The 16,500-nt window shown below is 45.0% G+C and overlaps 1 pseudogene; it reads right to left on the bottom strand.

The window, feature by feature from the left end:
• Positions 1–10,607, bottom strand: part of LOC116359785 (dachshund homolog 1-like) — an 83,091-nt pseudogene extending 72,484 nt beyond the window's left edge.
• Positions 10,608–16,500: the final 5,893 nt, after the last annotated feature.

Here is a 16,500-nt window from a genome sequence, read left to right as displayed (position 1 = left end):
TGTAACAATTAACCTACTCCCTATATAGTGCACTACCTTGGACCAGGGCCCACATGGAGTCTGTAACATGAACCTACTCCCTATATAGTGCACTACCTTGGACCAGGGCCCACATGGAGTCTGTAACAATTAACCTACTCCCTATATAGTGCACTACCTTGGACCAGGGCCCACATGGAGTCTGTAACATGAACCTACTCCCTATATAGTGCACTACCTTGGACCAGGGCCCACATGGAGTCTGTAACATGAACCTACTCCCTATATAGTGCACTACTTTGGACCAGGGCCCACATGGAGTCTGTAACATGAACCTACTCCCTATATAGTGCACTACCTTGGACCAGGGCCCACATGGAGTCTGTAACATGAACCTACTCCCTATATAGTGCACTACCTTGGACCAGGGCCCACATGGAGTCTGTAACATGAACCTACTCCCTATCTAGTGCACTACCTTGGACCAGGGCCCACATGGAGTCTGTAACATGAACCTACTTCCCTATATAGTGCACTACCTTGGACCAGGGCCCACATGGAGTCTGTAACATGAACCTACTCCCTATACAGCGCACTACCTTGGACCAGGGCCCACATGGAGTCTGTAACATGAACCTACTTCCCTATATAGTGCACTACCTTGGACCAGGGCCCACATGGAGTCTGTAACATGAACCTACTCCCTATATAGTGCACTGCTTTTAACCAGAGGCACCCTATTCCCTATATAGTGCACTACTTTTAACCAGAGGCACCCTATTCCCTATATAGTGCACTACTTTTGACCAGAGGCACCCTATTCCCTATATAGTGCACTACTTTTAACCAGAGGCACCCTATTCCCTATATAGTGCACTACTTTTGACCAAAAGCACCCTATTCCCTATATAGTGCACTACTTTGACCAAAGGCACCCTATTCCCGATATAGTGCACTACTTTTGACCAAAGGCACCCTATTCCCTATATAGTGCACTACTCTTAACCAGAGGCAGCCTATTCCCTATATAGTGCACTACTCTTAACCAGAGGCACCCTATTCCCTATATAGTGCACTATTCTTAACCAGAGGCACCCTATTCCCTATATAGTGCACTACTCTTAACCAGAGGCAGCCTATTCCCTATATAGCACACTACTTTTAAACAGAGGCACCCTATTCCCTATATAGTGCACTACCTTGGACCAGGGCCCACAGGTCTGTGCCATTTGGAATGCAGAGTCCTTTTCGGCCCCTGTTTTAAAGTGTGGTGCAGTCACCCTGAGATCAGCCCAACTACAAAGCTCCGGAACTTTCCAGTCGTTTCCCTTCCTTCATTAATTAGTGTTTCCTAAAACCTGCAGGAGTTCTGCCTTACTGATGGAAAGCAGTGCCGAGGTACACACACACACACACACCGTTACAGAAAAACAGAAGGTACACAGGGACAAAACAGAGATAAAAGTGGTTGTTTAATGTCAGTTCAGTTCCTCTTGGCTTTCCTTCACAACATACTGTTTATTTACACACTAACTGATCAGTCTGCGGGAATGTGTGTGTGTGTGTGTGTGTGTGTGTGTGTGTGTGTGTGTGTATCATCATCCATGTGTGTGTGTATCCAACAGTTCCCCTTCAGTTGGCTTTTAACCAGGGCAACAGTTCCCCTCCAGTTGGTTTTTAACCAGGGCTTTAACAATAACTTTACAGTAACACAGCCTAGCCAGCCTAGCCCTAGTCACTAAATAACTTTACAGTAACACGGCCTAGCCAGCCTAGCCATAGTCGCTAAATACCTTTACAGTAACACGGCCTAGCCCTAGTCGCTAAATACCTTTACAGTAACACGGCCTAGCCAGCCTAGCCCTAGTCGCTAAATAACTTTACAGTAACACGGCCTAGCCAGCCTAGCCCTAGTTGCTAAATAACTTTATAGTAACTTGGCCTAGCCAGCCTAGCCCTAGTCGCTAAATAACTTTACAGTAACACGGCCTAGCCCTAGTCGCTAAATAACTTTACAGTAACATGGCAGAGCCCTAGTCGCTAAATAACTTTACAGTAACACAGCCTAGCCCTAGTCGCTAAATAACTTTACAGTAACACGGCCTAGCCCTAGTCGCTAAATAACTTTACAGTAACACGGCCTAGCCAGCATAGCCCTAGTCGCTAAATAACTTTACAGTAACACGGCCTAGCCGGCCTAGCCAGCCTAGCCCTAGTCGCTAAATAACTTTACAGTAACACAGCCTAGCCCTAGTGGCTAAATAACTTTACAGTAACACAGCCTAGCCTAGTGGCTAAATAACTTTACAGTAACACAGCCTAGCCAGCCTATCCCTAGTCGCTAAATAACTTTACAGTAACACGGCCTAGCCAGCCTAGCCCTAGTCGCTAAATAACTTTACAGTAACACAGCCTAGCCAGCCTATCCCTAGTCGCTAAATAACTTTACAATAACACGGCCTAGCCGGCCTAGCCAGCCTAGCCCTAGTCGCTAAATAACTATACAGTAACACAGCCTAGCCCTAGTGGCTAAATAACTTTACAGTAACACAGCCTAGCCCTAGTGGCTAAATAACTTTACAGTAACACGGCCTAGCCAGCCTAGCCCTAGTCGCTAAATAACTTTACAGTAACACAGCCTAGCCAGCCTATCCCTAGTCGCTAAATAACTTTACAGTAACACGGCCTAGCCAGCCTAGCCCTAGTCGCTAAATAACTTTACAGTAACACGGCCTAGCCAGCCTTAGTGTGTGTGTAACTGTCTGTGTATGTGTGTGTGTGCTCTGTGTTTGTGTGTGTGTGTGTATGTGCTCTGTGTGTGTGTGTGTGTGTGTGTGTGTGTGTGTGTGTGTGTGTGTGTGTGTGTGTGTGTGTGTGTGTGTGTGTGTGTGTATATATATATATGTGTGTGTGTGTGTGTGTATATATGTGTGTGTGTGTGTGTGTATATATGTGTGTGTGTGTGCGTGTGTGTGTGTGTGTGTCTGTGTGCTCTGTGAAGTGGAGACAGAGAGCTGAGGTTCCCTGAGGTGGATTAATGAAAAGGCCTTACATGGAAAAGTCATCAAGCAGAGAGAGGAGAGAGAAAGGTGGAAGGACATGTGGTGAGCTGCAGGATGCACCGGGAGTGTGTGTGTGTGTGTGTGTGTGTGTGTGTGTGTGTGTGTGTGTGTGTGTGTGTGTGTGTGTGTGTGTGTGTGTGTGTGTGTGTGTGTGTGTGTGTGTGTGTGTGTGTGTGTGTGTGTGTGTGTGTGTGTATATATGTGTCTGTGTGTGTGTATGAACAGAGCTGTGGGAATCTGAGCCATGGCGTGGAAGAGGACGTCTGGGTGAGATTTTAATTAAAGTCTGAGACAAGAGGTCACACACCATGCCCCCCCCCCCTCTCACAAACACACACTCTCTCTCTCTCACAGGACTCAATTGACTTAATTTACAGCATTTAAAAGACACACTATTCTGTCCACTCCACTGTTCTGTCCACTCCACTATTCTGTCCACTCCACTATTCTGTCCACTCCACTGTTCTGTCCACTCCACTGTTCTGTCCACTCCACTGTTCTGTCCACTCCACTATTCTGTCCACTCCACTATTCTGTCCACTCCACTATTCTGTCCACTCCACTATTCTGTCCACTCCACTGTTCTGTCCACTCCACTGTTCTGTCCACTCCACTGTTCTGTCCACTCCACTATTCTGTCCACTCCACTATTCTGTCCACTCCACTGTTCTGTCCACTCCACCGTTCTGTCCACTCCACTGTTCGGTCCACTCCACTGAACCAACCTAATCAGGTTAATACACAATCTTATTGAGGCCACCGGCTGAGAAAAACATACTGAGGAATACTGTACGCAGAAATGTGTGTGTGTGTGTGTGTGTACGTGTGTGTGTGTGTACGTGTGTGTGTGGGTATGAGTGTGTGTTAATCTGAAACATGAAACGCTAACAGGAGGACACAGCAGCTGGAGCTTAGTGGAAGAGACAAAGCAGACACACACACACAGACACACAGGAACACACTCAAGCCTCCCTGGAAACCACCAGCCCATCCAGTCTCACTTTGAAAACAGGTCATGAAAGACAGGGACGTGTTGCAGTCAAAACACTGGAACAACTATCCTGTCAAGTAACCCTGACTGTACAGTACAAAGCTACTGGGTGGGAGGGTGGGGATAGCTGACTGGGTGACTGGCTGACTGGGTGACTGACTGGCTAACTGGGTGACTGGCTGACTGGGTGACTGACTGGCTGACTGGGTGACTGGCTGACTGGGTGACTGACTGACTGGGTGACTGACTGGCTAACTGGGTGACTGGCAGACTGACTGACTGGCTAACTGGGTGACTGGCTAACTGGGTAACTGGCAGACTGGGTGACTGGCTGACTGACTGGCTAACTGGCTGACTGGGTGACTGGCTGACTGGGTGACTGGCTGACTGGGTGACTGGCTGACTGGGTGACTGGCTAACTGGGTGACTGGCTGATTGACTGACTGGGTGACTGACTGACTGGGTGACTGACTGGCTAACTGGGTGACTGGCAGACTGACTAACTGGCTAACTGGGTGACTGGCTAACTGGCTGACTGGGTGACTGGCTGACTGACTGGCTAACTGGGTGACTGGCTAACTGACTGACTGGCTAACTGGGTGACTGGCTAACTGGGTGACTGGCTGACTGACAGGCTGACTGGGTGACTGACTGGGTGACTGGCTAACTGGCTGACTGGCTAACTGGGTGACTGGCTAACTGGGTGACTGGCTTACTGGCTGACTTACTGGCTGACTTACTGGCCGACTGGCTAACTTGGTGACTGGCTGACTGACAGGCTGACTGGCTGACTGGCTGACTGGCTGGCTCCCCAGCAGAGAGGGTAGCAGTGTGTTTTAGGAAAAAGAAGAAAAGTCCATGTGATGCTGATCTCTTGTCATATCTATTTTATCCCCCACATCCCTCTCTCTCACACACGCACACACGCACACACACACACACACACATGCACACACACACACGCACACACGGTATTCCCAGCTGTGGATGATATGTCTGTCTGTCTGAGGGCCAAAGCCGTGTAATGAATGACAGTGCAGGCAGCAGAGACATGGAGCAGCCTGCCTGAATAATGATGTAATGACAATACAAGACAAGGTGAGGATGGAGTACTGCTCCTCCCCTCTATCTCTTCTTCTCTCTCTCTCTCTCTCTCCCTCTCTATCTCTCTCTCTCCCTCCCTCTCTTCTTCTCTCTCTCTCTCCCTCCCTCTCTTCTTCTCTCTCTCTCTCTTCTTCCCCCTCTCTCTCTTCTTCCCTTTCTCTCCCTCTCTCCCTTTCTCTCTCTCTCTCTCTCTCTCCCTCCCTCTCTTCTTCCCTCTCTCTCTCTCCCCTTCCCTTTTTCTCTCTCTCTCTCTCTCTCTCTCTCTCTCTCTCTCTCTCTCTCTCTCTCTTCTTCCCTCTCTCTCTCTCTCCCCTTCCCTTTCTCTCTCTCTCTCTCTCTCTCTCTCTCTCTCTCTCTCTCTCTCTCTCCCCTTCTCTCTCTCTCTCTCCCCTTCTCTCTCTCTCTCTCTCCCCTTCTCTCTCTCTCTCCCCCTCTCTCCCGCTCTCTCTCCCTCTCCCCCCCTCTCCCTCTCCCCTTCTCCCTCTCCCCTTCTCCCACTCCCTCCTCCACACACTCCTGTGTTCCCATGTCTTGTGTTTAATCCAGGCTGGGATAGGGAGAGGCACAGACTCCTGTTTGATCCCAGGAATCCTTTTAACTGATACCGGATCACATTCCATCGCCGACATTCCAGGGGTCAAGAGTGGAGAGTACATGAAGACAGTGTGTGTGTGTGTGTGTGTGTGTGTGTGTGTGTGTGTGTGTGTGTGTGTGTGTGTGTGTGTGTGTGTGTGTGTGTGTGTGTGTGTGTGTGTGTGTGTGTGTGTGTGTGTGTGTGTGTGTGTGTGTGTGTGTGTGTGTGTACGCAGTACAGATATCACATTACACTGCTGTTATTGTGTATTAAGGATCAGAGAGACCACACCCCCTGAGAGATGGCAGATGGCTTTTTCTAGCAGCACAGTAATAATGTCCCTGGCTATCATCACTGGCCCTAACACGCACATATGATCTGTCCTTACCCTTCACAACACAGACATGAGAGAGTATGTGTGTGTGTGCAGGAGAGTTTAATCACACTGTCAGATGAGAGGACCCTCTCTAAAGACATGAAAAGAACCAGAGTCAAAGGTGTGTCTCCCTCTATTCTCTCTCTCCCTCTATTCTATCTCTCCCTTTATTATCTCTCTCCCTCTATTCTCTCTCTCTCTCCCTCTATTATCTCTCTCTATTCTCTTTCCCTCTATTCTCTCTCTCCCTCTATTCTCTCTCTCTCTCCCTCTATTATCTCTCTCCCTCTATTCTCTTTCCCTCTATTATCTCTTTCCCTCTATTATCTCTCTCCCTCTATTCTCTTTCCCTCTATTCTCTCTCTCCCTCTATTCTCTCTCTCCCTCTATTCTCTCTCTCCCTCTATTCTCGCTCTCCCTCTATTCTCTCTCTCCCTCTATTCTCTCTCCCTCTATTCTCTCTCCCTCTATTCTCTCTCTCCCTCTATTCTTCTTCTCCCTCTATTCTTCTTCTCCCTCTATTCTCTCTCTCTCCCTCTATTCTCTCTCTCCCTCTATTCTCTCCCCCTCTATTCTCTCTCTCCCTCTATTCTCTCTCCTGACAGTGATGTTAAACTATAGGGTTAAACTGTAACATCTGTTCTAGATTATTTATTTATTTATTTCACCTTTATTTAACCAGGTAGGCTAGTTGAGAGCACCTTTATTTAACCAGGTAGGCTAGTTGAGAACACCTTTATTTAACCAGGTAGGCTAGTTGAGAACACCTTTATTTAACCAGGTAGGCTAGTTGAGAACACCTTTATTTAACCAGGTAGGCTAGTTGAGAACACCTTTATTTAACCAGGTAGGCTAGTTGAGAACAAGTTCTCATTTACAATTGCGACCTGGCCAAGATAAAGCAAAGCAGTTCGACACATACAACGACACAGAGTTACACATGGAGTAAAACAAACATACAGTCAATAATACAGTAGAAACAAGTCTATATACAATGTGAGCAAATGAGGTGAGAAGGGAGGTAAAGGCAAAAAGGCCATGGTGGCAAAGTAAATACAATATAGCAAGTAAAACACTGGAATGGTAGTTTTGCAATGGAAGAATGTGCAAAGTAGAAATAAAAATAATGGGGTGCAAAGGAGCAAAATAAATAAATAAATTAAATACAGTAGGGAAAGAGGTAGTTGTTTGGGCTAAATTATAGGTGGGCTATGTACAGGTGCAGTAATCTGTGAGCTGCTCTGACAGTTGGTGCTTAAAGCTAGTGAGGGAGATAAGTGTTTCCAGTTTCAGAGATTTTTGTAGTTCGTCCCAGTCATTGGCAGCAGAGAACTGGAAGGAGAGGCGGCCAAAGAAAGAATTGGTTTTGGGGGTGACTAGAGAGATATACCTGCTGGAGCGTGTGCTACAGGTGGGAGATGCTATGGTGACCAGCGAGCTGAGATAAGGGGGGACTTTACCTAGCAGGGTCTTGTAGATGACATGGAGCCAGTGGGTGGGTGGGTTATTATTATCACTACAGATGAACAAGATCCACACATACAGGAAGAGATGAACAAGATCCACACATACAGGAAGAGATGAACAAGATTCATACATACAGGAAGAGATGAACAAGATCCATACATACAGGAAGAGATGAACAAGATCCATACATACAGGAAGAGATGAACAAGATCCACACATACAGGAAGAGATTAACAAGATCCATACATACAGGAAGAGATGAACAAGATCCACACATACAGGAAGAGATGAACAAGATCCATACATACAGGAAGAGATGAACAAGATCCACACATACAGGAAGAGATGAACAAGATCCATACATACAGGAAGAGATGAACAAGATCCATACATACAGGAAGAGATGAACAAGATCCACACATACAGGAAGAAATGAACAAGATCCACACATACAGGAAGAAATGAACAAGATCCATACATACAGGAAGAGATTAACAAGATCCATACATACAGGAAGAGATGAACAAGATCCACACATACAGGAAGAGATGAACAAGATCCATACATACAGGAAGAGATGAACAAGATCCACACATACAGGAAGAGATGAACAAGATCCACACATACAGGAAGAGATGAACAAGATCCATACATGCAGGAAGAGATGAACAAGATCCATACATACAGAAAGAGATGAACAAGATTCATACATACAGGAAGAGATGAACAAGATCCACACATACAGGAAGAGATGAACAAGATCCATACATACAGGAAGAGATGAACAAGATCCATACATACAGGAAGAGATGAACAAGATCCATACATACAGGAAGAGATGAACAAGATCCATACATACAGGAAGAGATGAACAAGATCCATACATACAGGAAGAGATGAACAAGATCCACACATACAGGAAGAGATGAACAAGATCCATACATACAGGAAGAGATGAACAAGATCCATACATACAGGAAGAGATGAACAAGATCCACACATACAGGAAGAGATGAATAACTAACATCTATATCTCAAAGATAAACTATCTTTAAACGGAGACATATCATTGTATGAGTGGGAAACAGGATTTGCCCTGGACTTATTATGATGTGCTTGTTGTAACTCAATGGAACCGTGTCTTTGTGTGAGAGACAAGAAGATCAGATTGCCTCGTTAAAGAAAGGTTCTCTGTCGGGGAACTAGTACTATTCTAAGTTACTGGCATGAACATAAACGCCTGTGATCTCAACCGCTTCTCATTGGTGTGTAACTGTGGATTATGACTGAGGTCTGAGTGAAGCCAAAACTAAAGGCTTTGACTCAGAGTGGCGTCACTGGTGAGTCACACGTAGTTGCTGGAGAGGCTGTTGTAGAACAAACCCAGGCAAAGACATGTAAGACTGGATGGTTCATATGAGTAAATGAATAAATGTCAAAAGTAGTCTTTTAAAAAGAAATAAGTCTTTAACCTGTAAAAAGCTGGAGAGGACAGAGGCTAAACCAACTCTTTCCCCAACAGCATTTTCACTTTCAAATTGCACTGAACAACTGACTAAGGCATAATCAAATAAATCACACTCTTTCTGATATTAACTTTTTAATTTCCTGGGTCAAGAATGTGTTCAGTGTTTGTCCCAAATGGCACCCTGTCCCCTATGTAGTGCACTACTTTCGACGATGGCCCACAGAGCTTTGGTCAAAAGTAGTGCACTACATAAGAAATAGGGTGCTTGTTCATCTCTTCCTGTAAATAGGGTGCCGTTTGAGACGCTAACTCTGTCATCTAATGAGCCAAACAGCAGGTCACACAGAGAGTTACAGAGACCAGCCTATTTACATAATTAAATCATAAATATAGAGAAATAGACATCTCAAAGTGTATGTCTCCAGTGATGAGCTCATCCTCGGGGCTACAACTGATTGATACGAGAAGGCAGTTATACTACACGCAGAAAACGACGAGAGAGAAACATCGCCAGTCAGCAGCTCCCTGATTTAAACGGCCGCTTTGGGCCAAATGAAAATTAATTAATTTCTGTGAAGAATCAATTTCTCAGAGTAACTAACAGTGTTAAATGCAAAGAGATGGGGAAGAGAGAGAGAGAGAGAGAGATAGTGTGTGTGTGCGCGCCGCATAATCCCCCATTACGCACACCTACACATAATTGCAGAGACTCAGTTTGAGCCACTGAAACACTTTTAAAAGATTGGAAAAGGTGCCGTTATTTCAACAATGTTGCGTTGTTCGGTCGCTTCAACTCTTTATGAAGACATCAGAGATAGATGAGGGCACCATGGAAACCAACTCACCTGGCGTTAGTACAGTCGTTGTACAGCGTCTCGAAGTCTCTCCTGGAGATGAGTTTACACCGGTTCACTCCCGGTTGAATAGCTCCGAGGCCCCGGAGGATGCGGACCTGTTCCACGTTACAGACCACCGGTGTGATCTGGAGCCGCTTCAGCTTGGTATAGACCGTGTGCAGTCCGCCGACCAAGTGTTTCAGAAACAGGTCGAACGCCTGCGGGAGGCAGATTAGCTCGTTGTCTTTTACCGTGAAAGAGGCGAGCTTGGCGCCTCTGACCTCGACCATTTTAACCTCGTTGTTTTGCGGAGTGTTCTCAACCGGCGACGGGGTAGAATACACCGGTTTACAGGGCAGGACGTCGACCGGTGCACCAGGGCTACCGACTGGTACTGGTAAGAGGTCCGCGCTGAAAGGGTTCAGTCCGGTGGGCGCGATAGACGGTGAAGGGGATGAGGACGTGGTTGCTGGTGGCGGAGAGTTTGTCGCCGGTGAAGTCTGTATCGGAGGTGGTTGGACGAGAGGAACCAAGGGCATGAGAGCAGCCGGAGAGGCCATGATCCAAATCTGTATTTAAAAAAAAAAAACTAGCTGAAAGTCTCGAAAGTCAAGTGTAGTCTAAAAAAAGTGTCGCGAGAGAAACAGAAATGAAAGAGTAGAGAGCTCGTCGGCAGGTTTTTTTTTTTAAGCTGAGAAATGTCGGAGATGCAGTGAGTGGGATAAAGGGTCCGTGCGTCAGGTTACTGATGACAGAATTGAGCTAGAGTGAGGAGCTCGCGGACGGGATGATACTGTCACATCATGAAAAAGAGGAGGAGCCTCTAAATATGCTTAGAAAAACATCACAAGCATCTGTTGACCGTGTTCAGAACATGCGGTCCATTAGGCTACAATAAAACTGGAATAGAAACTGAACACCTTGATGAATCATTTGTATAAGCAGCACAAGCTCCGGAGATAACGCTATACCTCGCCACTGAATTTGAACTGTAGGATGTTGACTATTCAGAGTGTGGAAGCTGTCCACTGTTTAGAAATAATAACCCCCCCAAAAGGGCCCTCTACGGAGGGAGAAGAGGGACAGACAAGAGGACCCTGACTTTAACCTCTGACCCTCCTCAAGCCCCCACCCCATCTTCCTGTCACATACCACATTGGGGACTGAGCCTCCACAACCCCTCGAATGCATACCCTTGACAGTTCCCTGCTAATGCTGATGAAGACTGAGGTTTGGAGACTCTCTTCTCTGCACAAAAAAAATTCATATAGGCAAATTGAGTCCCGCTCAAAAAGATACATAATGACACTAGCACTGACTTCGCTGATTATCGAGGAAGAAATGTGCTGACAACAGCTAGTTTCCATCCACTTGGCCACATTTTCCAACCAGAGATGTTTCCATAAAAATGACTTTTTGCAGGTAGAAAACTGTGCGTGATGACGTACACTACCATTAAAAAGTTTGGAGTCACTTAGAAATGTCCTTGTTTTTCAAAGAAAAGCACAGTTTTTGTCTATTAAAATAACATCAAATTGATCAGAAATACAGTGTAGACATTGTTAATGTTGTAAATGACTATTGTAGCTGGAAACGGCAGGTTTTTTATGGAATATCTACATAGAAGGCCAGCATCCCGGAGTCCTCTCTTCACTGTTGAGGGGTCTGTTTCTCAAACTAGACACTCTAATGTACTTGTCCTCTTGCTCAGTTGGGGACCAGAGCCTCTTTCTATTCTGGGTAGGGCCAGTTTGCGCTGTTCTGTGAAGGGAGTAGTACACAGCGTTGTATGAGATCTTCAGTTTCTTGGCAATTTCTCGCATGGAATAGCCTTCATTTCTCAGAACAAGAATAGACTGATGAGTTTCAGAAGAAAGTTCTTTGTTTCTGGCCATTTTGAGCCTGTAATCGAACTCACAAATGCTGATGCTCCAGATACTCAACTAGTCTAAAGAAGGCCAGTTTTATTGCTTCTTTAATCAGGACAACAGTTTTCAGCTGTGCTAACATAATTGCAAAAGGGTTTTCTAATGATCAGTTAGCCTTTTAAAATGATAAACTTGAATTAGCTAACACAACGGGCCATTGGAACACAGGAGTGATGGTTGCTGATAATGGGCCTCTGTAGCCTATGCAGATATTCATAATAAATCTGCCGTTTCCAGCTACAATAGTCATTTACAACATTAACAATGTCTACACTGTATTTCTGATCAACTTGATATTATTTTAATGGACAAAATGGAGAAAAACAAGGACATTTCTAAGTGATCCCAAACGTTTGAACGGTTGTGTACGTGCAATTCAAAATTTATTCTGCCGTTAAATTCCTATATGCCGAATGAAACATAGTTAAATGGGGTTCCATCGCATTTTCATCACTACTGATGGTGCTGTCACAAAAACTGTTGCGTTAGCCTATAGGACTATAAAAAATGTTCCCACGTTGGTATTGGCGCATGCGCTCTAGCCAACAGCTGGTAGAGTGCGGGTTGGCTACCTACACTATGAGATTATTATGTTTAAGAGCGAAATTATTTTTATTTGTCAAAGCAGCCAAGCGTCGACCATCATGTCACCAGAATAAGACCCTCGATATTTATCGGAAAGGAGCATCAAGCTCATCACCTTGCACTTTCACCACCCTGTGAAGTTCATCACCGTGCACTTTCACCACCCTGTGACGCTCATCACGGTGCACTTTCACCACCCTGTGAAGTTCATCACCGTGCACTTTAACCACCCTGTGAAGTTCATCGTAACTTATTTCATCTGTAGCCTAATAAACTGCATGCTTTCCCAAGTCGTGGTGGGAGGACCACACAACATGTCATCGCCTGACACCAAGTTCTCTTCGATATGATGGTTATTATATCAATATTTGCGCATAAAGGCGTTTGAACCGCTATTTCTCGCATGATGAATATTAGCGACACAAAAAGATCCCACCATGTCGAACGAACAAATTGTCTTTCGGCATTTATGAAATTGTACCGGCATTTCATGTTTCCATCAGCCTGGTCGTGACTTTTTCCACGCGTCAGGAAAATCATTCGCATGAAATGGATGGATGGAAACGTGATTAGTGACATACGGTTGTCTCACTTAGTTACCTTAAGATGAATGCACAACAATGCACTAACTGTAAGTCGCTCTGGATACGAGCATCTGCTAAATTACACAAATGTTTAAAAAAAAACACCTTATCTGTAAATTAAAGGCATCAAGTGAACAATGTGGATATGGGAGCTTTTCGATGCGCCGTAGTTTTATCCGGTATATAGCCTCGTCTCCATAGGAATGCACAGTGCTTTAACGGAGCATCACGTTGATAATGATCTAAGTCACAGAGGGAGAGAAGAAAACCTCAAGAGAGCGTGTTATGAAGAGGAGGTGGAGAGAAACGTGTCTTTATTCAGCTTAAAGGTCTTTTCACTCTTTTCTTCCTGCTTCCCCATCCCTCTTTTGAATAAGCCTCTTGTGTTTTTTAATTGGCTGGAATTAATCTTAGGGATGTAGATGCCCGATTTGCATTCATTAAAAGTCAACTGAAGAAGTCAAGCTTGATTCTAATCAAATTTGCTTAATTATGCTTAGCTTTCAGCATCTCCCAGGAGAGAAGAGAGAGAGAGAACTTCACTTTTGTCTTTGGAAACTCCTGCTCAATCTCCTGCTGCTTTTTACCAGCAAATAGACATTTTAAATGTCAGGACTCACTAAAAGACATGGAGAGGGGGAATGGCCACCTATTGGAGGAAAAAGTCTATGCCACGGGTCTGAAACCTGCGGCCCACGGGCCAGATGTGGCCCAGTCGCCGGTTTACAGTGGCAAATTGATTTACACACATAATATCAGAAGTGTACTTCAATGTCAAATGAGCACCATCCAGCCAGTAATAAACCTCAAATAGGGTGCCAAATTCCACCCAAAACATATTTGAAAAGCTGAAGGCCACTGTGTGAGGGCTCTCTGTCGCTGCAGAAGAATGGTGTAGTGACCATAGAAATATAATGACTAGAACTGACATTCCCATTCTATTTCTGTAATAGATAATTATATATCTATGGTGGTGACATCCTGTGTCTGTTAGTCAGTGTGCTGTCTGTACCACTCTACCCTGCAGGGGTAGATACTCAGGACAACCACATCAGACTGATGAGGCATAAATACCACTCTATCCATTCTCATTAAGTAAATAACAACATATTTAACGCTTCATCTCTATCATCACTGCCTCGGGTCAGTGGGTGAGGAAGAGCAAGAGAAATAGAGAGAGGTAGCAAACAGAGATAAAGAGAAATAGAGAGAGGTAGCAAAGAGAGAGACAGAGATAAAGAGAGAGAGAGAGAGAGAGAGAGAGAGATGAAGAGAGAGAGAGAGAGAGAGCAAAGAGATGAAGAGAGAAAGAGAGAGAGTAAAGAGAGAGAGAGGTATTAAAGAGAGAGACAGAGATGAAGAGAGAGACAGAGATAAAAAGAGAGAGACAGAGATGAAGAGAGAGACAGAGATAAAAAGAGAGACAGAGATGAAGAGAGAGAGAGAGAGTAAAGAGAGAGACAGAGATGAAGAGAGAGAGAGAGAGGTAGCAAAGAGAGAGACAGAGATGGAGAGAGAGAGAGAGCAAAGAGAGAGACAGAGATAAAAAGAGAGAGACAGAGATGAAGAGAGAGAGAGAGAGTAAAGAGAGACAGAGATGAAGAGAGAGAGAGAGAGAGACAGTAAAGAGAGAGACAGAGATAAAAAAAGAGAGAGACAGAGATAAAGAGAGAGAGAGGTAGTAAAGACAGAGACAGAGACCAAGATAAAGAGAGTAAAGAGAGAGACAGACAGAGATAAAAAGAGAGAGAGGTAGTAAAGAGAGAGAGAGAGAGAGTAAAGAGAGAGACAGAGACCAAGATAAAGAGAGAGAGAGAGGTAGTACAGAGAGAGACAGAGATAAAGAGAGAGAGATTTAGAAATCTGTCCCAACCACTCTCAGCCATAATCCTAACAGACAAGCCTTTCCGTCAGGAGCTGAATCAGCCATTAGGACCCAAATCAACACAGAGTTCCAGAATGCTCCCGTGTCATCGATGATAATGGAAATTGATTATGCGTATGGAAATGAGCTGTAGTCCGCGGCAACGTGACCTTCAGCGGTGCTAATTGAAACAAGTGTGGAGCCTCAGCGTCAGTTATCAGGCCTAACAGCACACCATAAATCATCATGAAGACCCCTGTCACAACACGACCCAGTAGAACGGATGTGTTGTTTTTCTCTCCCTGTATCAGACCAGTCTGAACATGTCCGTTGGTTAGATCCCTGGGTTAATAGGACCAGATGAAGCTTTAGTACCGGATGAACAGGCACAGTTCAGACTCATGTAGGTGTGGAGATGGAGAGAGAGAGGGAGGGAGAGAGAGAGAGGGAGAGAGAGACAGAGAGAGAGGGAGGGAGAGAAAGAAAGAGAGAGACAGAGAGAAGGAGAGAGTGAGAAGGAAAGAAAGAAAGAGAGAGAGAGAGAGAGAGAAAGAAAGAGAAGGAGAGAGTGAGAAGGAAAGAAAGAAAAAGAGAGAGAGAGGGAGAGAGAGAAAGAGATTTAAAGAAAATGAGGGAGAGAGAGAGAGAGAAAGAGATTTAACGAAAATGAGGGAGAGAGAGAGAGAGAAAGAGAGGGGGGAGCGAGAGAGAGGAGAGAGAGAGAAAGAGAGGGGGGAGCGAGAGAGAGGAGAGAGAGAGAAAGAGAGAGGGGGGAGGGAGAGAGAGAGAAAGAGAGAGGGGGGAGGGACAGAGAGCGAGAGAGAGGAGAGAGAGCTGATGTGGTGATGATGGGGATTGATTTAGTTAGAGTTTGAGGTGAGGAGGTAACGAACGGTGCCAGTGACACAGAACAGGTTGAAGGAGAAGAAGAGAGTAATGAGCCAGATACACTTGATCTCGCCCCATTTCTGTGTCGAAAGCAGCATACTTGTTTTTCTTAGTTGAGTTGACTCAATTTGACCTTGTGCATCCAACTGGAAAAAAACTGTGTTGAGTGAGTGAGAAAAATAGCCAACACTCTGAGAAAAAAAGGTGCTATCTAGAAGCTAAAAGGATTCTTCAGCTGTCCCCATTGCAGAACCCTTTGAAGAACCCGTTTTGGTTTCAGGTAGAACCCTTTCCACAGAGGGTGCTACATGAAACCCAAAAAGGTTCTACCTGGAACCAAAAAAGGGTTCTACCTGGAACCAAAAAAAGGGTTCTACCTGGAACCAAAAAAAAGGTTCTACCTGGAAACAAAAAAAGGGTTCTACCAGGAACCAAAAAGGGTTCTACCAGGAACCAAAAAGGGTTCTCCTATGGGAACAGCCTAAGAACCCTTTTGGAACCCTTTTTTCTAAGTGTACATATCAAGTCAACTGACGGAGAGGCAAAGTTAGGTGTAATTAGTAGATTGTAGATGTTCCTAGTGAAGAAGCAGCTCACTGGTCAGAGTAAGACAGGAGTAAACTGGTAATACAGTTGAAATGAAGTACGAGAGGTCAACAGAGTCGCCACATAAAGTGATGAAGAGTTATTGAAAAAGTATAAAGTCAATCTCATTGTGGAAGATTGATTTAACATAAATTGTTGACGACTAGAGGTTATTATGGAGAATACATTTATGAACCAAACAATATGCA

Source organism: Oncorhynchus kisutch, unplaced genomic scaffold (assembly GCF_002021735.2).
Source record: "Oncorhynchus kisutch isolate 150728-3 unplaced genomic scaffold, Okis_V2 Okis05a-Okis16b_hom, whole genome shotgun sequence".
In the NCBI taxonomy this organism is placed as follows: Eukaryota; Metazoa; Chordata; class Actinopteri; order Salmoniformes; family Salmonidae; genus Oncorhynchus; species Oncorhynchus kisutch.
This window is presented reverse-complemented; position numbering and strand designations above follow the sequence as displayed.